Raw genomic sequence first — 27,120 nt, forward strand, 5'->3', positions numbered from 1 at the left:
ATTTCAGTGGATGCTGACTGGGGCTGGTAGACTCATATATAACTCCATTCATTTTCTTTTTTCAGGATACTTCTTGCAGTGAGAACTAGTATAGTAGTTACAACAAGAAGCTGCGGGCTGCTTCACAGAGTGGAGAAAAAGGCTTCGGAGCCAGCCAGACCTCTGGATAGCAGGTTATTAAAGTTATTAAATGTCACTGAGCCATAATTTTTTCATCTATAAATTGATAATATCCAGTTCCTGTAGAACAATTTTAAGGACTAAAGGTAGGCTGGAGAAAGTCTCTTACATAGGGTCTGACAGATATTCATTGTTTGTTACATAGTACTAGTATTATTGTGTAACTCTACAAATTGGGTAGGGATGGTCTGTCAAAACATTTAACAAAGAAAGAGTGTTGCCATTTATTATGTTCTATAGTACTTTTCAAACATGGTGGACAGCATAATCATCCAGGATCCTGGTTAAAAATTCAGAGTATTGGGTTCTATTCCAGCGATTCTGATTGGAGAGGTCTGGAGTGGGTCCAAAAATCTACCCCTTCACCAGTAAGCACTCAATATGATCCTTAAGGGGGTGAACTGAGGATCACGATTTGAGAAATAACTGCTATATAATATATAATTAATCCTATTATTGTAATCATGATTATTTTGACTGTCACCATATCAGTTTAAAAAAAGAGGATATTGTTCTAAAGATATTAGCTTAGTGAGAGCTGTTAGATTAATATTTTTTAATGTTGTTGTTGTTGTTTTTAACTGTATAGGATTAAACCTCTACAAGTAATAAAAAATAAGTTCAAATATTTTTTTCCTAGTAACTTTTGGATTGTTTTTTATCTCAAAAAACTGGTTTTTAGCTTTTTGTATGTGTGACAGACTATTAAATTTAATGAAAGCTTTGGATATACGCCCATGTAGACATGACCTTTATTTGTACAAAAGCTTCCAGGATCTCATTCATATACTGCCTGGGAGCCAGTGGACTTCAAGTTAAAAGTGTTTGGGATAAAGAATTAGGTATTAACCATCTGCAATTTGAAGAACTGCTATACTCTTTAGGTTTTACAGAGTTATTGTGCAATGGGGAAAAAATGTTGTCTTTATATGTCTATTTATTACTTCTTAAATAGCTTTGATTGCTTATTCTATAGGAGGGTTGGAAAGAATAGTTCTCTACAAAATTGAATATACGAATTTTAATAAGGACCTGTTTATTCTGTGAAAATAACACAGGTTTCTAGAGTTGTATAATAATATGAGTACCACGTAATAAGAAATTCAGTAAAAACAAACTTTAAATGCCACAGATTCTACCGCAAGTTTTGGCAAAATAGGTATGCATTATTGAGCTAGCTGTAGCTTACTTAATGCATCTAAGCCTGGGAGAGAAATGTAAGGTGACACAGATTTTCCTTTTTCTTGTATTATCTCTGGGATTAAAATACTTCAATGGTTCAACATTCTGAGGAAAAAGACAAAAATCATTTCTTTGTCCTGGAAGACTGTGTCTTCCCCTTATTTAAACCTCCAGCCTCATTCTATGCCATGCTCCCCTTACCATCTGCTCTCCTGTTACACTGGCCTCCTGGCATTTCCTCTTACAGCTCATGCTCCTATAGCCACAGGGCCTTTGCACATGCTTTTGCTCCACCCAGAATGTTCTTCTCCACCTTCTTTGCCAAGACAATAATTCCTTACTCATAGATCACAGCTAAATTATGTTCCTTGACAAGGTTGATTCCTTCATGGCCCTTATTATAGTTCTAATTTTGCATTCGTTTGTGTGACTAATTAAAAATTTATTCCTAACTAGACTGTAAGCTTCATAAAAACAAAAAATATAATTGTTTTTGCTATCCAGACTTTTAAGACTTTGCACTCTATGACTATTAACTATATGAAAAAAATAAATAAAAATGAGTAAATACTTGCATTATATTGTATCAACCTAGTATGTATAATCTAATAAAAAAAACTTGGTAACTTTCTAGGTAAAGGAATACTTCTTTGGGCTTCAGTTTCATATTCATAAAAGGAGGGCATTTGAGCAAATACTCACTAGGTTCCTTGTCAGTTTTAAAAATCTGATTCAACAACCCAAATGTCTATCAACTGATGAATGAATTAATAAAATGTGGACGATTATTTGCTGGACTATTATTCAGTTATAAAATGCAATGAAGTACTGATACTTGCTACAAAATGGATGAACTCTGGAAATATTAAGATAAGTAAAAAAGGCCTTTCACAAAAGACCACATATTATATTACTTCATTTATATGAAACGTCCAAAAGGAGACGCAAATCCATGAGACAGAAACTAAGTTAGCAGTCGCCTACAGTAAAGTGGAAATGTGCAGTGATTGCTAATGGGTATGGGGTTTCTAAATGTTCTAAAATTAGATAGTGGAGATAGTTGCATAACTGTGAGTATACTAAAAATTACTGAATTGTATCAGGTTAAAGGGTGAATTTTTGTATGTGAATTACATCTCAATATAGCTGTAACTAAAAAAACAAAAAATCAATGACCCAGTGGCTATGTTAATTAATTCATGGTTTTAATACTACAATATAAATTAATTTGGTAAACATTAACTTTTTTTAGAAATTTAAATTTTCAATATGTTCAAGCCCAAGCAGTGGGAAAATCTTCCTATAATGGAAGAAAATATTCAAAATGAATGCCTTCATTTACTACTAAATATTAGACACTGAATTATACCCTGTCTACTTAGACCCTGTTAAAAACTGCATGAAACAGTCTCCTTGATTTCAAGGAGTTTACGTACTCATATCTATTAACTATAATACATATATAGGGTGAGAGTATAGAAGGAAAAAATACAAATCAGAAGCTATGCTGAATCAGAGGAAAGATGTTGCATTTCAATTATTTGGGAGATGTTATGTAAGATGAACTTTATAAAGTTACATATGATTTGGGCAAGTAGAAGTTGAAAGATGGAAGAAACTGAGAAAATAACAGAAGCAAAAGAATGGGAAAGCAAGGGAGGATGGGCAGTACTACAAGCGGTTGGCACACAGGGAATTGTGTGGAAATAATTGGAAATGCAGGTTGGGACCATATGACAGAGGGCTTGGAATCCTAGTTGTTTATTTATTTATAGAATGTATATTTATTTTGTAGTCACAGCAATTTCTTGAAGCTTTAGGTAAGATATTATAAATCAGTCATATTTTAGAAAGATTAATCTCAAATTGAAATGGATGAGCTCATCAGACATATGTAGATCTTGGGATAGACCAATAACCTTGGGACAGACCAATAGTAATGATGTAGAATGAGGAAAAGCTAGCAAATAATGAAGAAACAAGACATATCAGCATAAAAGAATCTAATGAAAAAGGGATTTCAAAGAAAAATGGGTGGCCACTAATATTTATGTATGTGTACAGTTTTTAATCTTTGTCAGTCTTTCAATGTTTTATAACTTACAAGAAGATTCACAGTCAGTTGAGGGTGGCAGAGTCAAGAATGAAATCAAGTTTCAGTATTCTTTCCACTGCATCATTGCTCTACAAAAAGAAGTCATTCAACATAAAAGCTAAGTAGCAACCATTCAATTTTAAAATACGATTGGCATAGGGGATATCTCAAAAAACAATTTCGGCAAGTGGTAGAGTGAAAAAAAAGAACATCTATCAAAATGCTAAGAAGAGAATGGAACAGATAAAATAAATGAGGCAATAAGTGAAGTAGATATGTTTGAGGTTGGATTGCAAAGGGAAAAAGAAGATGACAGCTAGAAATACGAACAAGTTTAAGTAGTAAGGTTTTAGCCTGAGACTTTCAGAATGAGGATTCCAAAGTAAAAGAGTACCGGACTGTTCAGGATTCAGTGATCGAGCATACCCTCTGGGCAAGGCAGCCTTGTGGCATTATATTGAAGATTTGAAAGAGAAGGAATACTTTACCATATTTCAAAATCTGTTTAGTATGGACTGACCCTGGGATCAAATTATATAGTATCTCTTCACTAATTCATCTTAGTCGATGGCATAGTTGTTTCTCTCTGTATTTAAGTATATAAATCTTAAGATAATGGGAAAAAATTAAGTATTCAGTACATCCCTCAAATTCTGAAAATGTTTTGTGTTAAATTGTATACAGTGTTTATATAGTTCCTAACTCTATTTAAAAGTAGAATGCCGCCTACTTGGAAATGTACCTTGAATATGGATAGTATAATATAAGAAATGTTGGTGAGTGAATAAGTTTTGCAATTATTACTTTATTATACTACCTAGCAGATGCTATTAGTTTTTCTGATCATTAAAAATAAAAGAACGCAAAATATATTTAAGGATAATAAATATTTCTGCTAGAGTTTAACAGGAATACAACATTAAATGATATATTTAATATCATTAATGCTATAAGTTTACTGTGAAGTCCTCCTAAAATACAAATATCAGACCTTTTTTTTACCATGTGTTGCTTGAGTTGGCATTTGACTTTTTGCTGTTGTTATTATTTCTTTAAACGGCCATTTAATTATGCAGCTCCAAAGAAGAAAGACAGCCTGTTCAATGCAAAAGCAAATGACTCACAGACATTACCTCAACTATTAAAAGTCATAATTATTATATCAAAATGATGACATCAAAATAAAGAAAAGAGTTTGTACAGAATTTCCTAAAGGTTCTCTATGTGCCCCAATTAATTGATATAGATGCTAATTAACCAGTTTCTGATTAGTTGGGTCCACAAAGTGAATCTACTATATTTTTAACACCAATTTCCTTATTCTTTCTTCATATATTAATATCAAGAGGAACAACTTGCCCTTTCACTGTGTCTGAAAACTAAATATGTAGTCATACTTGAAAACTCTTCATTTTTTTATATCTTTACCCATGGACATATATTTAGAAATGATTCTCAAGCAATTTTCTGAAAGAGCCAGAAATCATAAAGACTGAACAACTTATTATTAATGTTTCTCAGTGGTGTCAAGCAAATGGATGCTTTCTTAAAAAGGCCCGATGTATGATTTTAAGTGAGAAAGGCCATTTCACAAATTTGGAAAACTTCTTTTCTCCTGGGTCCTCTCATCATAACGTGAACATAGGTCAGTAACACACTGACAGTTTATAAAATGAGTGTCCACTTGAATATCCATCTATCCCCTGGTTAACAGCTTCTGTCCCCTCAAAAGGTCAAGGTCTTTACTCGTTAGTGGATATTCTCAGATGACTGTCTAAAGATGTTGCTATCTAACAACACAACACAAATTCGATACCATTTAATGGTAAATTAAAATGGCAAGTCTTGCAAAAGATGGAGGATTTCTTAAAGAGTATGAAGTCAGCATTGGAGAAATGCTCAAGTAAGAGACAAATCAAGGAAAAATGAAGATCTAGTATGGTCAGACTTTACCCAAAGCAAAAGGGAAAGTTCACGAAATAAGGATACAATATTGACTTTAGCAAATAATTATTTATATGGTAAAATAATTGTAAAGAAACTAGGGAAAACAATTAAGATACTGAATATTTTACAAAAATAGCCTTCCTAAGGAGCATGCTGAAAAAGTCAAATGTGACATAAAGGATGTTGGGAATTGTTCTCTACTAAAATTTGTGGAAAAATCATTCTCAAAAAAAAAAAAAAAACATTTGACTCATTTGTTTTTCTTAGAATAAGAACATAGTTGCAATTAGAATGTAAATATTTCTATGTATAATTATTATAAACTTATTTAATAACATATAATTTATTTTTTCAAACTAAAGATTGCCTCACTTTTTATTTCACTATGTTTTTAATAAAATGTAATCCATGTTTGAGGAAGATTAACTTTAAATGTCCCCTTTTTTGATACCAATTATTGTCAGATGAGGTCCACTTGTATACGTTTAATGCAAAAGATCTAATTTTGAATAAATATATTTCCAATAAGTGTTGTCTAAAACTTATATGAAACTATCTAAGATATTGAATTGGGTCTTACCAAAGTAGTTTATGGAGAAGTCTACCAATGAATAGTAGTTAGAAGAAACCACATTCTTAAATTGTTTCTTAGGATAGTCTAGTTACCTCTATCTAAATATTTTCCTTTCAGAGATTATTCATTCACCTTTGCACATTTCTTTCCCTTTCTCCCCTTGACCCTCTCTCTCTCTCCATCTCTCTCTCTCTCTCTTTCTGCTGCACTAACTGATACAGTGGGAAATTCTCGATTATGTTTAAAATCTTGATCTCTCTGATAACATATATATTCCATAACCATATGGTCTTGTTCAGCCCCTGAAGTTTTTGGATTTCTGTGGGGAGGCCATTAGACGTGGGAGTTTATTTCAGTCTGCAGAAGTATTCTGTTTTGAGATCTACATTAACACTTTGTCTTTCCTGTCTCTTTATACAACATGCCTAGCAAACTATAATTATTAGTATTTCTTTTACAGCAGGATAATTATTTGTTATTTTAGCTTAAGTAATAAAAGAACCTAAAGGCGTTCTCCCTACAAACAAGACTCACGTGCACGGGGTTCAAGGTCTGCCTATCTGCATGACATGGAAAACCATGAACTGCTCCCTGTGAAACAGGCTGCCATTGGAAGCTATGCCAGTGAAACACCATAGACAGTTTTACGGAAATCCTTTACAAGAAGGTTCCAAGAGAAAGCAAAATAGTCACATTTAAGAAGATCTCTCTTTTCTTACTTCCGATTATATTTTAACTGCTGATGTTCACACCAGAGAACAAAAGAATCATTAAAATAAATGCTGGTAAGATTCTTAAAACCAGGAGTGAAAACCTTTCTCTACAATTTATGATAATGTAGACAGGGCACTGAACTCCCTGTGTGACAATCATTTTAGTTAATGCAAGGGCCAAACTACCAAATTAGCTCATCTGGATTAGGGCAGATTAAGACAGGGATTTGTACAGCTTTCTTGTTTCAAGGGTACTGGGCACTGACTTAATGAATAGCTCAGTGTCTAACAGGAATACTGAATTGAAGCTATGCAATCATTCTAAAAGTAAAAAAGTCTTTTCATCTTTCTTGCTCCCTTCTTTTGGTACCTTTTTTTAGTGCTGAAGAGAACAGGAAATCTCAGAGGTAAATGAGTGCAACTAGGAAATGCATACAGTATGCAAAACGAAGTCCTCCAGCAGACCATGGGTCTTGCAGCAGCTCAGCAAAGCAGAACCCTTAGCTAACTGGAATGTGTAACACGTCCCTGCAGGCAAGTGCACATTCCTCTGTCCAGCAAAAGCAGTACATCTGAGGTTTTACCTTGGCGTTAATACAAAGTCTTTTAAATCTGTGTTTTTGTCACTTGAACACACATAACCCTTAGAATGTTAGACCAAATTTGAAACCAGTAATAGCAATTGTGGGTCATTCTACTGATGATTGGGACACTAAACTAAAAAGAGGGGTTCTCTTATAGCCTTACATTTTTTTTTCCAAAAATTGAGATTCTGTCAAAAATATGCAAAACTGGCTGTTCCATTATGTGGACAAAAAATGGAGGATACGAAGCGATAAGAGGTTAAACGGTGATTAAAGGAGGGAGGCAACTCTTCTCACCTACCTACTAACGCTGAGCCAAAGGAGCTGCCTACAAAAGTGGAAAGCTTTGAAAATCACCCTTAAATGTTTAGTCTGTGCCTGTTTCCCTCTTCGACATACAAAAGGTCCATGTAACAACACCATTAGGGAGATTATTGTCCATGTATATTCTGTTGACCGTTTGTGCTAAGCTCCGCTTTCAAGTTTCTACATCAAATGAGACAATAACTATGAAGACCCATTGGAAGTAATAAAGCTCTCTCTGCTAATATCATTTAGTGTCATGGTCTTCTTAAGCATGTCATCATGGGCACCATGCCAGGTAGAAAAAAAAAATCATAGCTACGCCATATTGCAGTTTCCACATTGCAATTGGGCCTTAAATAAACCAAGGGGTTTACTTTTCTCAAAAACTTATTGGCTTCAGGTCTGTTTGAACAGGCAGTCGTATTCAACTGACTGTTATTGTCCCCATGCTTGAAGCCAGTGTGACTCCTGGTTGAAGCTGAATGAGAGAATGGTTGTACAAAACCAGTAATCCCGTTCCTTAAGGATGTCTTATCTTTATCTGATATTTAAGATTAATCAGTTTCTGTCTGATTAATGCACTCAGTTCAAGCCATTGATTTTTGAACTTGAGATGTCTGCCTGAGTCACCAGCCTCCCTCCTCAGGGCTCAGAGAAGTATGTTGTCAGAGTATCTCTTGCCAGTTGGCTTCCTATTTCCAGAAAACAGAGCAAGTTATGACATTATTTTAAGGTTTGGTAGTGAATTTCCAAACTAGGATATTTACTTTAGAGAAATGGCACCAAGCCCATAGGTTGCTCTTCCCATTTACAGAAACCCCATTTGAGAGTCGGTCCAGTTTCAGTGTGCTCAGAATCCACTAAGGCTCTCTCAAGAACCTGAATCTTCTTGGTCTCTTTCAGTGCTAGTTCCTAGATTCTCAGTGTGAATATGTACTTTTATTGGTAGTGGATATTAGTTATCAATACTAATAGTAAAAGTTCAGGGTTTATTTCCGTATTCGCCTTCCTGTTTACACTGGCTCTGCAAAGTGCTGGGATTCTGATCCAGTGAGTTTACAAAGGGCTGCATCCTTCTGACAACTGAGGGAGGAAAGGTGGCTCCTGGCCTTGCTGAGGAGGAGCATGTGAAGTCAAATGCAAAGGGTGTTCAAGAACATTTAGTTTATCACTTAACGGGTAGCCCATCGCCTCTACGCTAGTTCTACCTAAGTGTATTTGAAGGGAAAAAAAAGAATCCTAACAGTTTTTAGATTTGTTTTAAAAGACAATGATATCTTTAACCTCCACAGTAAATGAAATCTGTCAATTATTTTTATTTATTTATTTTTTTTACGTGAGAGCTGGTTTGTTTTATTTGGGGAGAATATAAAAATCAGGTAAATAGTTGAGCCTTGTGTGAGAAGGTAATAGTCAATTTCCTCTTCACACTAGACAAAATTCAAAAGATGAACAAGTAGTTTAGAAAAATAAGAACAACAATGTTACATATTTGAGTCAGATGTTGTATAAATTAGTTTGGGAGAATTTTCACAAAAACATGTTTGCGAAAAGACGAATTTATGAAGCTGAACCTTAAAGTTTGGGAGAGTTTATGCATGTCACATAAGTAAACAACCTTATGCCTTAAATGTCATTAAGAATAGAGTCTACTATGCAATTTAATTTTAGTTTGTTGATACAAAGTGTAAGTCTTTGAAAATTAAGATTTATTCTAGAAAATATAAGTAGTACTCCTTCAAGGGAGACTAAGATGCTGAAAATCCTTTTTTTCCTGTCTGCAGGTCCTATATAGCAAAAAAACACATTGCCAACCAAATGTAATGTGAAATTTCAGAATGGATTTGTTACAACTCAAATCATTATTGAAGGAACCCAGAATAAATAGGCATTTTTCTCACTTGATAAGTCATTAATAACACAAAGGGGAAAAAAAATTATAGAAAAACTCCCAAGAGCACACCTCTATAGCATATTGACTTCCAAGCTCACTGCATTTTGAACATAATTCATAAAAAATTCTCTTTATAAATAATGAACAGCTATTTATCTTTTTAAGGCAGTTTTACATGTCAAAGATTTTTAAATATCTTATGAAAATAAATAGCATTTCTCCCTTTAGATTGAAAAATTCACTTTCCTGATGTCCGAAACATGGTTAGAGTTAAGCTTAAAATGAGTAATTTTTTACAGAAGATGCAGAAAGAAATAAAATACTCCCTCATGAAATATTCTGAAAATAAAATCCTACATTATTATGACTAAAAAAAAGAAAAAGCAAAAAAAAGTTGATTACCTTTAACACGTCCATCACTAAATACAAATAAATATAAATAAAAATAATTGGAATATCCTACCCACCATTTATTGACCATACCTAAGTACGTATTTTTAGCCAAAATGTCATTAAGTACAGTCTGTTTCACAATCTAATTTTAAGTTGTAGATACAAAGCATAAGTCTTTAAAAATTAAGAGATATTAACTTCACAATCTTGGTAAGTACTTTATAATCAATACGGCATTTATTCTTCACAGTTCTTAGATAAGTATTATTGAAATTAGCAGTGAGAAACCTATTCCTATAAAATAAATGGCCATAACGCACAGCTGTCAGCGGGAGAAGCCTACACGTGAACTGACCTGAGCTATTAGCCTCAACAATATTTTTGCTTAGTCCTAAAAAAAAAAAAAACCTGAGCATGAATCTGTGCAGGTAAATTAAGCGTAACCTTAATCTGCAGCAAAGGTTGCATAGTCACAATCCTGGCTCAACTAATGGAGTCCTGCAGAGAAGGAACAGCAGAGCATTTGAAACCAGCAGCACTCAAACCAAAGGAAGCCTACAAATCCAGGCAGCTGCCTCCACGCTCGCCCAGGGTGTTCTGGCTCCAACAGCCATGAAGGGAGGTTTGCCCCTCTTTATTCTGCAACAGGGACTGACAGAGAGCTCCTGCAAAAGATGACATGTGCAAGGCGAGATGCAGAGAGAGGAAAATAATTGCTCACAAATTTCTCTTTCTTTGAGTTGGGCAATAATGGACCCTTGCAATTTTGGTATTGGTAGGGATTTTGATGAAGTTAGGAAGGAAAAAAATCTATCCAGCATATGTTCTGGTAGTGGACAACCGACCAGAAGCAGGCTATAGAGGACGCATCCTATTAAGCCAGCTGGGAGGACTGAGAGCAGCTGGTAGGTCCCGAGGCAGAAAAAGATAGGAAAGCTCAGAAAAATCTGCATTGCAGATAAGCCTCATGGGAGACAGCTGAACTCTTAACATCTCCCCAAACCAGCTTCTCCCTGGAGAGCAGAGTGGCCTCAGGTGGTGTAATTTAGAATATAAATAATTTCCAAGCCTTTCTGGTGACCTTGGCTGATGTAAGTAACACAATCCTATCTTTTGTCTTGTTGTCTTCACCTATAATTTTTTTTCTTTTTCTTTTTTTTCTTTTTGGGTGAAGTGGACAGAAAGGAAGGAAGAGAAGGAGGGACATGGTAAGCAAAATTGTGCAGTACCTTCAACATTTCTTTTATAGGTCTTATCTTTTACTTAGTATTAGGCTTTGTCTTTATCAAACTTCTATCACTCAGCTTCAAAACAACACAAAGAACTGAACACCTACCTTGACTATTTAAGAAAATGGTGGAGAAATACAAACTCAGAAAGTCATAATAATTGCTTCCCATCACAGAGCTTCTGCTATATAAATTATCTTCATTAACTTCCTCAATATCAAAATGAAGTTGATCTTATCATCGCTGTTTGGTACAACTAAGGATAAATTCACAATTTCTCACAGCTGCTGAGGGCCAGAAACAAGGGTATGTGACTTCAAAGTCTGCACTTATTCCACTACATTATAACCAAGCGGTTTGTTAAATGCCTTTTATGTGCCAGACGGTCTGCTTGCAAAAGGCAATAATAGCCATAGCCTCCAGAAATTCTTGCTCTGTTGTGATAAAGGCAGTTGTAATAAATAGCTTTATAAATAGAGGCTGTTTTAAAAAGTGCTTTTCTGAAAGATTTCATATTTTTCAGGATGTGTTCCCAAACAGTAATTTAGAATTCTGTAAATAAGTAGCTGTAATTAAAGTCTAGTATATGATCACAAGAGAAGAAAATATGCGGGGGGATGAATAGGTGGAGCGCAGAGGATTTTTAGAGCAGTGACGATAATCTGTGTGGCATCACACTGATAGATGTGTCGTTATACATTTGCCGAACTTATTGAACATAGAACATGAAGAACCTTAAGGTAAACTATGTGTGTGTGTGGGGGGGGGGGGCAGGCAGAGGGTATACAGGAAATCTCTGTACCTCCCTCTCAATTTTGTTAGAAACCTTAAACTGTTCTAAAAAACTGAAGTCTTATTAAAAGGGGAGAAAACAGAAAAATAAAGAACATATCTAATTCAAAAGAGAGAGCGCATACATGGTTCTGATGATCCAGAGGATGAGTGGGATTTGATATGGAGCTTTGAGATGTCAGGTATGCTTTTCAGGGAGAGAGAACAAAGGATCGGTCTGTCAGTCAGCATAGTTCTTTGAGCATATACTTTGCATCAGTCCCAGTGGCAGGCCGTAGTTAGGAATGGGACAGATACTCACAGAGGTTCCATTCTTGTGGGGGAAACTTGCATTGACTGATAAAGTGAAAGAAGTGCAGAGTGCTATGGCAATATGTAACAGCAGGCCTAGCTGAGACCAGAGGCTGAGAGAAGGCTTAGCCATGAAATCTGAGAGCTAACCAATGAGGAGGACTTAAGTAAGTGGTGAGGCAAGGGAGATGGGAGTGGGTGGAGATGAGAGAGGTGTAGAGAGAGTGTGCCAGGCAAAGAGAAAAATAATATGTGCAATAACCCCCAAGGCAATAAACTCAGGATGGTCCCGAAGGGTCAGACAGAAGCTAGTTCCTGGATGGCCTTGTAGCACAGTTTACAGATTCTCAACTTTATTATGAATGCTACGGGGAGTATTAAAAGATTTTTAACACGGGAATATCATGATTAGATTGTATTTTCAAAAGATGGGTCCAGATACTATGTGCATAATGGCTTGTATGGAGCAAGAGTTGATGTAGGAAGCTGTTGCACTTGTCAAGATCAGAGATGATGGAAGACCAACATGGTCCTTGGGGCTGGAGAAATGGATAGATTTGAAAAACGTTTAGGTAGTAGAACTGATAGCATTTGGCAATTGATTGGACTGGTATATTTTAGGTAATAATTAAAATATAAATGTTATGTATATAAATGAGTTGATAAAATGACATTTCAGAGCCTTTGAAAATAAATATAGAGTTGTAATGCTGTTCTACAAATGATGAATAGGGTAGGCCATAAGTAATGGAAAAACCCGAAGTAACAGCGGCTTAAACAAAATAGAGATTCATTACAAGATTATCTCATATTCAAAATGGCTGCTGAAGCTCCAGCCATTAAGTCTGAATTTCCAACTGCAGACAGAAGGAAGGATCGATGATGGGCACAATCTTTCCCTTTAAGTAGTTGACCTAAAATTTTCACACAACTTCTGTTCATACCTTACTGGACAGAAATTAGTCATATTGTCACATGTACTTGCAAAGCAGGCTGGAATTCTGGATCTCATTCTGAGTGACCTTGTGCCCATGAACCCCGCAAAAGGAAGAGTCCTATTATTACTGAGAAAGAAAGAGATCATCGATATTGGAGACAAAAGTAATCTGTACCACATTAATTATGGCTAAGGCCCTGGGTAATAACTGGAAAAAAATAAGATTTATAAATTGTATTAGGACTTTACAACAACAGAAAATTAAAACACATCAAAATGAACTCACTTTAAAATGACATTCCACATTTGCCCAAGTCTCCAAGTATCCTTTTTAACCTCAATTACAATCTAGATAGGTTGGGTAAGTTAAACAGAGCTTCCCTATCAATAAATATGTTTTTATGCCATTACAATTCAGCCACAGCTATGTCAATAATTGAGCATAGTTGTGTATACGCTCGTTTTCTTTACTTTTAATAGTAGCCATAAAAAGTCAAACAAATGCATTTTCCTTCATATGAGGCCTTGAATTTAAATTATGTTATATCACTGGATCCATTAACATTTAACTAGGCCTGGTGACTTACCCTCTACAGATATTCAGCTTTAGAATGTAATGCATAAAATGAGAATTAATATCAGTCAGTGAGTTGTATATGCATCATTCAGCACACATTCACACTGATTTATTTTATCTTGTCTGTTTGATGTTTTCTCAGTTTATTTCTAAAAATAAAGGCTACTGATAAGATGCTGTGTTTGAATAGTTTAGAAAAAAAACTCTTTTTATCATCCACAAATGATTCCAGTATGTTGAAGTCAAAGGCCGGTATGACTCGTTCTATGTTTAATTTCCTCAACATTTTTTCAACTTTCACAATTAAGCCACTTTACTGTTATTCTCATTTTTCTTTATTTTCCTTTTACTGGGTGCTTCCTGTCCTAAACTCACCGAGAGTACAGAAACCTTTAACTAACCGAAGCCATATAAAATTAATAATACTACTGTGGCAGCTAATTAGCAGTACTAAATTATACTCGTTATTAATACAAATATGCACATTCTTAATTTTGCTAAGTAAAAGAATCACACAACATTAAGTCATATATTCCATTCTATCAGTTAAAATGTATTCAATTATTTTGCTTTAACTGATAATATATTAACTATGTTCTTGGTCTGCTTTTATCTTTGTCTTTCCATTAGGTGAAAAATATATCCATGAACAATCATTTACTTTAGTATTGCTACTAGTGCATGCCTTCTGGGTCTTTTGCACTGCATATATCTTTCTTGTCTCAACTTAGCATTACCCTGCAATCCTATTGGGTACAAAAGGGTTTTCTTGTAATTATGGCTAATCTCCAGGTTTGCATTTATTTGTTACTCTGGATCCATGACAAAATCTTATATGTAAAGACAGCTTATATTTATATTCTACCTCACAACTTACAACATGCATTCATATGTTCCATTGTAATAGTGAAAGTCAGATATTATCTTTGTTCTACAGGAAGGCCTAAGAAAGAGAAGTAATGTTTTCAGCTAGCAAGTAAATAGTAGAGGTAAGACAATATAATTAATGCAAAAGTGTAGTGCAAACATATATTGTTATTAAAAATCATAGTAAATTAAATGAAATATGATCAGTGATGGAAGAGTTATCACATACACTTCTTTCTCCTAGATATCATTAAAATCATTTTTTAAATGTTAAAAAAAGAATGTAACTATAATAAAAATTTTGAAGATGTTCAACAAGTCAGAATGTAGATAGGCTGAGGCAGAAAAAACATGGGGGAAGCTGCTGCCAGGAGCACAGGGTTAATAGCTGGTCCACCTCAAAGGAACCTGGAGGAACTCAGAGCTTAGAGTCTTCAAACAGAGTCCAAGGGGAGTGAGGGGCCAATATCATGCCAATTCATTAAGAAACTTTCAGAACAATTGAGGTCCTTTCTTTTCAATTCCTCCCTTGCTACTATATTTTCAGCTGGTAAGAGAAGCTGTTGTCCTCAAGGGTGAAAAGAAGAGCTAGCCTTTAGTGAAAGCAGATAATCAGTTTTGGAACTTGGTCTAGTTTAGGTAAATCCATGCAGAATGAAAACACACGGTAGAATTGTGAGGATCCTAACCTGATCATTGGGTTCCATCTCCACACTCCTTCTGGGGGAGCCTGCTTCCTGATAGCCTCTGCCCACTTACCCAGACCTGCAGTCATCCTTCACAGTGAGTGGGGATACAGATACACACAACCGCAGAGGAAACTTAAAACAGCTACGTATATTCCTCAGCCTAGTTTTTCATTCATTAAAAGCAAACAAACGAACCAAAACAAGCAAAAAACAAACAAACAAACAAACAAACAAAACCCTCCAAATCAATTTGAGAAAAATCAGCAGCATGAACGAGAACATTACTTTTTTTAAAAATGACATTTGAGGAAATAGAGATAATTCAGGGAACAAGAGAGAACTTAAAGATTTGAAAGAACATTGAATATTTAAAAATGAACTTCCTTCCAAAAATCAATTATATAAAAAAAGTATCAATCAGAGAATAAGAAAGAAATCCTGGAAATATATGATGATCCATATAAGTAATTCACTGAATTGGTTAAAAAGTTAGAATTAGCACGGCTAAAGGCAAACAGTAACTTAGCTGATGAGAAGGGGGCGGGGAATAACTAGAATGTAAACAAAATGAAAAGGGGATTTAAAAAATATGCAAAAAAGAGACATGGAAGATTAATCCAGGAAGTCCACTTTTTATCATGAGGAATCCTCTAAATATAGAACAGAAGCAGGGATAGCAAGAAGAGATAAAGAAAAAGGAAAACAGAGAAAAGTTTCTCCGAGTTAAAAAAATATAAGTTAAATAGTTTCGTTGCCAAATGGATAAATGTATAAAAGACTTTCATCCAGGCACTACTGTGAAAATGGACAAAACTCCTAAAACCAACTAAAAATAAATCAAGGTTATTTATAGAGAAACAGGAATGTGACTGATACCACACTTTTTTGTTTTTTAGCCTTCTCCTCTGATACCACACTTCTTATCAATAACACAGAATGCTTAAAATTAAATAATATTCAAATAAACTATTAAAAAAAAACATAAAATGGGGGTGGAGGAAGGCGTTAGTGTGTGAAATTCCTCACTTTTATTGTAGAAAGTCAACAGATTATGTCCGAAGTTAAGAAACTGAATTACTGTTTAAATCAAAAGAATTCTTAGAGAACAGCAATTATTAAAATAATTTTCACTGGGACGTGAGAATGGGAATGGGTTTAGGGAGGAAGATTTTCACTTATTTTAGTCTCTTTGGCTTGTTTTTTTTTTTTTTTTTTTTACTCTGCACAGGCATTAGTTTAATTAAAAAGTAATAAATTAACCACTTGGTCAAAAAATATACTCTGCATGCCTAATCTATGGTAATAAGTTTTCAAGGTCCTGGAGAAATAGCAGCAGACAAACCACAGTTCCTTTACTTTTAGATTTTAAATTCTTGTGGGAGATAGAAAAGCAACCAGTACCACCACGACCACCACCACGGCACTATTGACATTTTGAGCCAGATAACTCCTTGTTGCAAGGGAGGCTCCACTGTAGGATATTTAGAAGCATCCCTGGTATCTATCCATTAGATGTCAGTAGCTTTTGCTCAGTTATGTCAATCAAAAATGTCTCCAGACATTTCCAAATGAGCCCTGGCAGAGCGAGCAAATTGCCCCTGGTTAAGAACAGCTAATAAAGGGTAAGGGTTAGCTTTGGGGCCAGACAGTCCTGGTTTTTACTTCAAGTACCACCAATGATTAGCTATTCATCTTTGAGAGATATACTTAATTTCACTAACCTCTTGGGGATAAAAAAAAAACTATTTAGCAGGGTTTTCTCTTTTTCCTCCTCCTCTTTAAGTGATCCAGTGAGACAATTAATACTTGGCACATAATTTGCATTAAATAAATAAGAACTATTATAATTTTAATTATAATTGTAGTAATGATGAGGAAGAGGAGGAGAGAAGCATGTGGAATAGAGAGTGTTTGCCAAGGGGAGTGAGGGGTGAGGAGAAGTCTGTGTGGTCCTTGAATATTTGGGCGAGGGGTCTAGTTATGCTCCAGAAAGGCACTCTCCAATTAAACATACTGTGGTGAAGGATATGTACTATAATATATAATGTTCTATAGTACATAACATTCTATGAAAATAACATGGCTATGGAACACTTAATAAAATGTGGCTAGTATGACTAAGGAAATAAAATATTTTTGTTTTAAATACTTTAAGTTTAAATAGTTGCATATGACTATATTTATTGGCCGGCACAACTCAAAAGAGCAAACAGCAACCACCAAAGGGAGAAAAATGGGAACAACGAAGAGTGTTATAATTTGTCTGAGAGATTGATGGGGTGCCTGGGAAAATGGATAAAACATTTCTGTCACCTGGTGTGTGAGAAGGAGAGCCTGATGAGGGTGATGGAACGGAGAACCGAGGAAGAGGTGGGCCACCACAACAAGAATGTCCTCAGTGAACCCACTCTCACCCTCAGCCCTCACACTGCTCAGTCACCTCTGAGGTCATCAGTTTCTGTATGCGTGCCACCACTCCGTCTACATCTGTGATCAGAAGTGGGATCCACAGTTTCCAGCTCAAAGTTCTTTTTTTTAATATATTCTAAGAAGGAAATCGCAATGCCTGATTTTTAAAATAAATGTTCCTCCAAAAATCTGATTTTCTGAAGCTCTAATGATTTTCTTTGCTGTCCTAGGGTCTTGGCTGAGTTATTTACTACTTGTTTCAACTTCTGTGAAACTTAGAACTAATCAATAGAGTCTTATTAACCTATCCCTCCGTCAAATGCTTTTAAGTCAATAAGATTACATTTTCCATGACATGTATAGTCTTATCTCCTTTTCATTTTTCAAAGTTTAAAATCGTTTCAGTAATAACTATTATTTTTACTACTATTTGCTGAGCTCCATGCCATACTAATCTAGGACTCTAAATGCAGGACTCTGGAGAGATCAGGGCAATCCATTTCGTGGAGGTCATGGCTAACTTGGAATGGGCTCTTTATAATAGTCCAGATTTAGGACAACGTACTCATTTATCTGCTTTAACTGCATAGTAGTAGAAAATAAAGGTTTGAAGTCAGAACAAGGAGTATGAGCTCCAGGTTTACCATTTTCTAGTGGAGTTACTTGAGTAGGTCATCTGCATTCCCCAAACTTCAGTTCTCTCATCTGTAATAAATATAACAAGATCTGCCATTCCCATTCCAGGGATTGTTGTGAGCCTTGTTACATCACATATTAGAAAAGGCTTTCTATGACTTAAAAAGTAGTACAGAGTTGTTTTTTTTTTTTTTTTCATAAAGTCTAAATGCAACTTCTTAATGGATCACATTATAATCCGAAGTCTACATCCTAGGTCTTTTTGTGAGGATAGCATACAGCATAGGACCTATAAATGCATGCACACAGTAAGCTATTTATTACATTTCTTATTTCCTTTTGATCTATTGGACTATCCACCATTTTGTAAAAGAAAAGTATAGCAGTCTGACCAGTTATATGAATTACTCAGGATCATGAGTTCTTAGAAGGATTTAAAATTTTTTGTCACTATTAGAGCTCATATTTCCACAAGTACCAATGTAAATCTTGGCAAGTCAGTCACTTTAGGGCTTTCTGGCCCCACTATTTAAAGAATAGGCAGTCTAGTTATGTTTTTTCCCTGAGATTCTAGAATATCACAAATTCACTATAATGTGCTCAAAATCATGCTAACCAATTGTACACAGGCACTATGTGAGAAGACTCTTTAATGCCTACATGTTATATTTAATTCTGTATACAAAACTATGAAATCTTACCATGAGAAAATTCAACAATGAGCAAGAAATATTTTTTAAAGAAAACTAAATACAAACATTGTTAACCTTGAAAACAAAACATAAGATCCCCCTGGAAAGAAACGTCATTTTTTAATTTCTTACACAACGTGAAGAAATATGTTTTGGTTATAATGTGTTAGATGGAGTAGCTTTGTTTTAACAATTGCCAGATGTGGATCAAGGTACTTCTGGCTGTTTTAAACGGTCATAATCCAGAGTCATTAACACCAGGAGAGAATCTGAAAAAAGGTTAATTCAAACCATCTGAGGCAGACCCAAATGGAGTCCACAAAAAAAGAGGATTGATTTAGACTTGTGGGGGTGGGGTTGGATGAGATGGGGGGATGGAGGGTGAGAGGAGAAGGAGAAAAACCAGAAATTATCCTGTGCTACTCTGAGGCTCTTAACTATTGCACAAATGGCTAAAGGGCACAGGCAATTTTACAATTCCAGTTTGACGATGTAAAGACTAGCACTAACCACACTAGAGTTAAGCACACACACACTCACACACGACACTCATTTTCTTAGCTTCCACATGGCATATGCATCAAGGGCATTTTCTATACGGACAACATAGGAGTGCCAAGGCGCTTGTGACGCAGCTCCCCTCCTCAAGGACATTCTGTAAATGTTCTCCCTGAAGCAATGTGGTTATCAATTTAAACTGAGTTCTGTTCACATGAAAACTAATTTGACACATCACTGGAATTTTTAATTTAAAGTTTCTAATGACACTGCTCATGCCTACTTGGCTTTAAGTAAACACTGAATTACTAAATGACAGTGACTAGGTCCAGAGATCTGGACATGGCAGGGCCCAGAGACAGAACCAGACCTCTACACAAAGGATAAATGCTATTAAATATAAGGACATCACAGATGTTTCATGTGCACTTAAGCTGTTTTTGTTGATAGATGAGTTTGCCATATTTATTAGATTTCTTATTTATTTATTTATTTATTTATTTAGTATTTTAGAGCTACAAAGTGTGGTGTGGGAGAAATCAAACAAAATGCTCCCAAGTTCCTGTGGCTATAAAGGAGCAGTGAGAGTTAGAGCTGAGCAAAGGAGGCAGAAATATAACACCACTCCGGACACAGTCTGTCAAGCTTCTTGTGAACACTTAGCCCCTCAGAACACTCCAATTGTCCACAAGCACATGCATCCTTCCTTCAGAAGAATGCAAGTTGCTGTCATCAACCAAAACAGTCCTTTCCAAAAAGAAATAATTTTGTTGGTAAAAATGCATGCCTGAAATCAGAGACTACGCTCAATAGACCCTTGCGGCTTTGAGTAAAGTGACCCAAGGCCTGTATGAAAATGTGCGTGTCAAGAAGATGGGATGTGGAGATCTGGAACCTTCACTACCAGGCACAGAGGAACATGAGAGATGTCAAGAGCTCAGGGGCCAGAGAATTAAGCAAGCCAGTACTGTGCTGAACATCCAGGCAGAGAGGAGGTTAAAAGTCCAAAGAAATCACGAAGCAGGAATTGGAGTTAAGAAATAAGCACAGAGCTATGTCCAATCACATCCCTAAACCTGAGCCACAGAATTCATTTTATTGGGCATAATAAGTATTGAGCATGGGCAGAAAGAATGAAATGTCAGTAGTTCATTAGGGCTGGTTTAATGGATCTTTCATAAAATAAGTAGCTGGACTGAAAATACTCAGAAAGGGTCAATTCTCTCGCCATTGAAGAGGTTTCACCCCTATAGTGGAGAGAAGGACTCATATTTGACTCGCTCAAAACAACTCCTCCAATCATTTCTAATCACTGTTGTCTGGACTTTCACCTTCCACCTCTTGCTAATCAAAGCATGATCCAAAGACCAGCAGCATCGATATCACCCAGCAGCATGTTAAAAAAAAATCTCAGGCCTGTTCTTAGATGTACAGATTTTGAATCTGCATTTTAATAAGATCCTAGTTGATTCATTTCTGCTGCAAATTTTCAGAAGCCTATCTGCCAGCATCTATTCTTACTGTCTTTTCATCCATTTTCTGCACAACGGCTAAGTAATCTTTTAATTTTATTTGTTTACCCATTGACTATCCCCGTTTACAGAAGGAAAGTTCCAGGAGGGCAGGAAAAGGGTATGTGATTTGGTGCTCAGTAAATATTCTCCGAATGAGTATGTGAATTTTCCTGGAGTCTAAGATAAAGTCCAGGAGATAATGTAAGGTCCTCCATATCTTCTTTACCTTTAGAAAAGTCTCACTCTCTTTTCTTCTGTTTTTATCTGCAGGGAAGATAAATTTTGCTTCCTAAGCCCAAATCTTTTGCCTGTACTCTTTGTCGCCTCTCATTAGAGCCTTATTCTATAAATTTGTCCTTCTGCTTATATATGTAACACTCCCTTCTATTGACCCCTGGCCTTTGGCTTAAGACTTCCCATCTTAATAACAAAGGCCCATTGAGGCCACTGCCATCCTTGCTTCACATATTTTATCTCTCTTTTGAGTCCTGGACTTCTCAAGCACATTTTCATACCCTTATTTACTTATTCACTTCTTAACGTCCCCACCATTTGACTGTTTTAGAGTCAGACCCAGATTTAAACTAGTCCTAAAAGTTGTTCAACCCTCTTGGTCTCTGTCCATTTATTTGTTAAGTGGTGATAACAGTATCCACATGAGTCACATGATAATTAAAGTGCTTGTCGCAGAGGTTAGAACATGCCAGGTATTAATGTAATCTTAGATTACCCTTCCTGGATGAAATCTGAGCCTCATTTTGAAACAACCAAATTATATATGGTCAGGAATTTGACAATATAGAATACAGTGAATCTGTTGGTAGGAAAAATCCACTGAAAATAATTTATAACAGTAATGTACAAACTATTCTATTGCAGCATTATGATGCTAATAAAAAAACTGGAAAAAAAGTAGAGAATTAAAATGTCCAATATCTACATGATACACAGGTGACAAATTGTTGTAAGAGATGCTTAAGATACCACTGAGTGGGGAAAAAGACAGAATTCATAATTAAATTGATTATGTAAATTTAAATGCAACAGGTAAAAGGAAATAAGAGAAATAGTTTTAAAAAGTATTAATCATAATCTCTGAATTATATACTTATGGGTGGCTATTATAATGTTCCCTATACTCTTTTAAATTTTATAAACTGTACAAAGTGTGTATCGTTTTTAATAACAGAAAACATTACTGAAATAAATTCAGCAGTCTTTTATTTATTCTCATTCTTAAATTTTTCTGGAAAATTTGAGTTTAGCTTTGTTTTCTATTTCACCTGTTCACTTCTTTCTTTGCTGTTTTTTTTTTTTAAATCTTCTTTTAACTTTGTCAATTCCCATCCTTCAGTTTGCATTCTAAATGTAGGTGCTGTCAAGAGTGTTCTCTCCGGTCCTTGTCTCATCTTGATAATGTCATCCACATCCTATCTCCTTAATTTCTCTTCTCAGCTTTGGATCTCCATGTTCTGCAATTTACCAGAGCAGATCACTGACATATCTAGCCATCACAGCCTAAACTCAGCTCATCATTTTGTATTCACTCTCTCACTAATTCAGTCAGCATTTATTAGCATTTATTGACTGTCTACTACATACTAGGCAGTCTGCTAGAGACCAGCGAGACAACAAAAATAAAAGAGGTCCTCTCTCCTCAAGTAGCTTTTAGGTATTTTCCTTCTCTCATTTTTCCAGTTATCATATTCAAACATTAGAGTCACCATTGAGCCCTTCTGCTTTTTATTCCTCCTACCAATCACGCACTTGCAGTATGAATTTGAACTCAGAAACGCCTTTTATTATCATGACCTCTTTTTTCATGCCCACTATCGACACCCTCCTTTAGCCTTCATTTTTCCCTAGATTATCCTATGACAGCTTCCAAAGTAATGTTTTCTTCAACATGCTCTCATACACAACTCTAATTTATCTTCCACAGCTATAAAATAAGTCATCTGAAAATGCAGTTTAGGTAATAGTAGTCTCTTGCTCAAAATACACTCAATTGCTTCCCACTGAATACTGGAAAAAAAAAAAAAACCCTCAACTTGGCATTTAAGGTCCCTTCCAATGTATTAGGTTGAACTGAATGAAATTTTTTTTTTTTCGTAGTTCAAAAAGGGTAGAACATTAGCCATTTCATATGGTAAAACCTAACAGTTTCCACATAAACTTTCCATCTTTATCTTCTAAGAATCCTCTCCTTCTGCCTTATACTCTTATACAATTGAGATCAGTCTATTTCCAACTCTGTTTGTTCACTTCCTTTGGTTTCTTTGCTAATGTTTGTTCTTCCTGGAGCTCTTCCATGCATTCTCTCTCCCTTGAATACTTCTATTCATCCCTAAGTTCCATCTCAAAAGACTCATCTTCCATGATATGTTTCCTGTTGAGTCCTTTCTCAATTATTGGTAAGCCTGCTGTGCAATGAAGTCCCTCAAGAAATTATTCATGTGTCTCTTACAGTACCAATGAGCCTTGGTACTGCTTCTTGCCTTATTCTGCCATACTCACTGAGCTCCAAAAGCATTCTGTTGTGTATACTCTTTTGGAAGTAAAATATCTTAATACATACATGTCTAATTGTTAGTGCCCTCAGTTATTTTTCTAGGTTAGAAAAATTGTATTTAAGGTTGAATATGGTATTTTCTCACTGTTCATGATACTGTTCCCTGCTTGTTTATTTAACTAGCCATTTGAAACTTCCTCCACCATTATTTAAATTAAAAAAAACTTTTCAAGATATGATCTATTATGTTACTTAGCACTTGAATTCTCTGGCTAATTTTCTAATATAGATTATGCAATTCAGTAATGTGACTTCATTGTAATGACATAGGAGATGCTTTATGAATCCATTTATTTTAAAACCTCCTAATTGGTCTCTGACATTCCTCCTTAAAGAATAAAGTTCCTCAGGTCAAATATAAAATACATATATTAAAAATATAAAATATACTCGTGCTTGAATATTATGGCAAAGTATCTGAAGATATATTTACTGCTATATTATGTATATAAAAAAGACTCCAAAAGCATACCATTTAAACCTTACTGCAGTAACATGCATATCACGTGCAAAAATAAAACATTGAAACAATGACTATGAGCCAAAAAATTAACTAGAAAAAATGCAACGTAGTTGTGGTTAGTAAGAGGGATTTGGACCAGACTTGCGTTGATCACCCAACTGAAGTCTCAGTTCATTCATCTGTAAAAAGAAGACTGTACCCACTTCCCAGGATTATAGAGAGCGTTAAAATGGGATAGCATGTGTTAAGGGCTTAGAATATTATCTGGTACATAGTTTACAAAAAACCATAGTTTTCTTAATAAAAACAAATGACAACAAGAAAGATTTCTCTAAAGCTATTATGATTCAAGAAGTTTCTTTACAGAGTCCTTAAACATATACGTCTAAAATGATGTCATATTTACTAGTCCATAATGAGCAAGAGAGCGTTTAGGAAGACTATGACATCATTTCGAGCGTTACATTTAGAAAGACAGAGGAGAGGCCTCCTCCCCTCTGCTGCAGCAAAATCTTGGCTGAAGACATGAAGAGCAATAAACAATGTCAAGCCTGCGAGTAGTATTTAGGAAGTGTCCATAAAGCAAAACTCATGCTGCAGGTTGGCATCTTTCCCCAAGATGATGAAAGCGAAAGGGGACATTTCGAAAATTCTTTCCTTCTTAACCCAAAGCCAGAAAAATCCTTTGCCATAGAGCCTGAGGAAATTTCTACACATGGTTTGCCTGCTTTTCTACCTGGTATTATCAAACTAATTATTATAAATTAAGAGACAATGAATATTTTGGGTAACTTAAAAAAAAATATACCAAATGTCTGTCTTACAGTGCAAAATCTCATGAAAAAGAACAAAAAAGTAATGAGGGGAAACGTAGATGGAATTCATTTATCCATCAAAAAATTAAATAAATATTTACTGAACTCCTACATAGTGGTCCAGGCACTATGTTATGTGCTGAAGATATGAGTGAAAAATCAGTAAGGAATTAACTATGAGTGAAAAATCAATAAAGAATTAATAAAGACATTTTTGGTTTAAAAAAACCATGATACAGATCCCTATTTCTCTTGAGTCCAGTAGTCAAATTCTTTTCCGATTTGACAACGTAACAGGCTATTTGAATAAACTCTGGTTTATTATACAAACTCTGTCAACACGTCCCTAGATGAATTTTAAAATGGTGCCAGAAAATTCAGGTACTGAGAGGCTCTTAGCAAGGTGATGTGCCACTCTTCCAGTACCCAGATAAGTTGTAATAGAGCTGATTAGTTCCTACTGACATTATATCGAAGGCTTTTGTGTGTGTGTGTGTGTGTGGTGGTGGTTAAATAAAAACTTCATCCTTTTCCAATTCATGTAAATACCCCAAAGATCAAAATTAATATGACTTGCTAAATGAGTCTGAAGATTAGGAAAGACTCTCATATGAAATATATTACTGCATGGATTTAGTTAGATGGAAAAATACCAAATAGATGAGGTTTTGTTATTGTTGTTTTCCACCAAACATAAAACTTACTGTGAGTGAAACCTTAAAAAAAAAGGTATGATCCCAAGAGTTTTACAATATTCAGGAGGAATAGTAAGTCCTGTTTGGGAATTTCATACATGATTCCCTGAGCAATTTCCGAGAAAAAATGCAATCTATTTCATGTATCTCTGAAGACATGAAATGAATCCAATAGATTAGCCTATTAAATTTTGTTCGAAATCTGAAATAGTGCAATTTCCCTTTTTATACCACGCTGGTTTATTTTAATAAATTCATTCTCTTGTGAAAAAATATTATATGATACTGCCTACACTCTGGATGCACCTGCCCCTTCCCCCTCTCCCACAATAACCACCCACAGGAGCAAGGCTCTTGTTAAGTGTTTGTGGAATGAATAAATTAAGGTTCTCATAATTACACACTGCAGAGAAAATTGAACAAGGACAATGCATTAGTCTCCTTCAACGCTATAAATATTCACATGCATAGGTGTACACTCACACACTTCTGGTATTTCAGGATCACAAGTTGAACATTAGCCATTTTTTATGTATATTTTTAAAAAACTAACCTTACTAAGTAAAATAATCTGGACTGATAGTCTTGAGGGTAACTTCTGTGTGAATGCCAAAGAAAGGCTTAAATGATGTTATCGATCTTCTCAGTAAGGCAGAAGAAAATGTCTTCCATTTTTTAAAGTCAAACTACAAATGTAGGTTTTATTGACAATATATGTTAAAGTCAAAGATGATCTTAAAGACTTAAAGAAAGCACAATACCCATATTTGTCATCTCCAATCAATATATATCCCAATGCTGAATTTGAAAATTAATATTTTTCATGTAAGGCATAAGGCCTGCCGCGATCAATGGAATTAATTGCTTTCATGGCAAGATAAAGGATTACTTTCTTATGCTGTCGATGCCAAATGTAGCATATGTAAAATCAGTTCTTTTAATACATCCTTAGCCTTTAAACATATCTGTTGCTAAAGACTAACGCTTTTTCGAAGTTACAATCTATTACTTGTAAAACCCAACAATACTGAGTCATTCCTGGGCTTTCATCTCTAGTGCTTTCTACCTGGGAAGGGCAAGCCATTTCATTTAGTCATTAAAAGATAAATACAATTATTAGCAGGATTTCCATTACTTAGTATATTTGTCTTACATTCAAATTACTGAATTTTCATTTAGAGAATTTAGTACTTTTTTTAGCTGTTTTAATAATAAAAGTCCCCAAATAAGTCAGACATACTAATATTTGTTAATAACTTGCAACACAGGCAAAAAAAAATTCTTTAGACATCTAATCAAAACAGCCTCAGACAATGGCATTCTCTGCCTAGGATATCATACACGTTATAGACAATGATCAACGTAGGCTAAAAGACCAACTTAAGATAAAAGACCAGCCACAGAAAGATTACTTTAAATAACAACATTCCAATTCCTCCCTGATTTTCCTTCATTTAAAACATCCAAACAAAACATGTGGTACCTTTTAATTTTCTGAATGAGCGGTTCCCAATCAATGTTTCCTCGGCTGGAGACGACAAACTGAAGAATCTACCGAAACAAAAGGAAAAGAAAC

At 35.2% G+C, this 27,120-nt stretch overlaps 1 protein-coding gene across 37 annotated transcripts in view; it reads right to left on the reverse strand.

Moving 5' to 3' along the window:
* The window catches only part of MAP2 (microtubule associated protein 2), a 244,607-nt gene that overhangs the window by 96,389 nt on the left and 121,098 nt on the right, over nucleotides 1–27,120 (reverse strand). For all 37 annotated transcript variants that reach the window (XM_016132295.2, XM_036235956.1, XM_016132315.2 and 34 more), the window contains one exon: nucleotides 27,028–27,095. The gene's annotated coding sequence lies outside the window, so the exon portion shown is untranslated. The remainder of the gene's footprint in view (nucleotides 1–27,027; nucleotides 27,096–27,120) is intronic.

This window comes from Rousettus aegyptiacus, unplaced genomic scaffold, assembly GCF_014176215.1.
Source record: "Rousettus aegyptiacus isolate mRouAeg1 unplaced genomic scaffold, mRouAeg1.p scaffold_m13_p_2, whole genome shotgun sequence".
In the NCBI taxonomy this organism is placed as follows: Eukaryota; Metazoa; Chordata; class Mammalia; order Chiroptera; family Pteropodidae; genus Rousettus; species Rousettus aegyptiacus.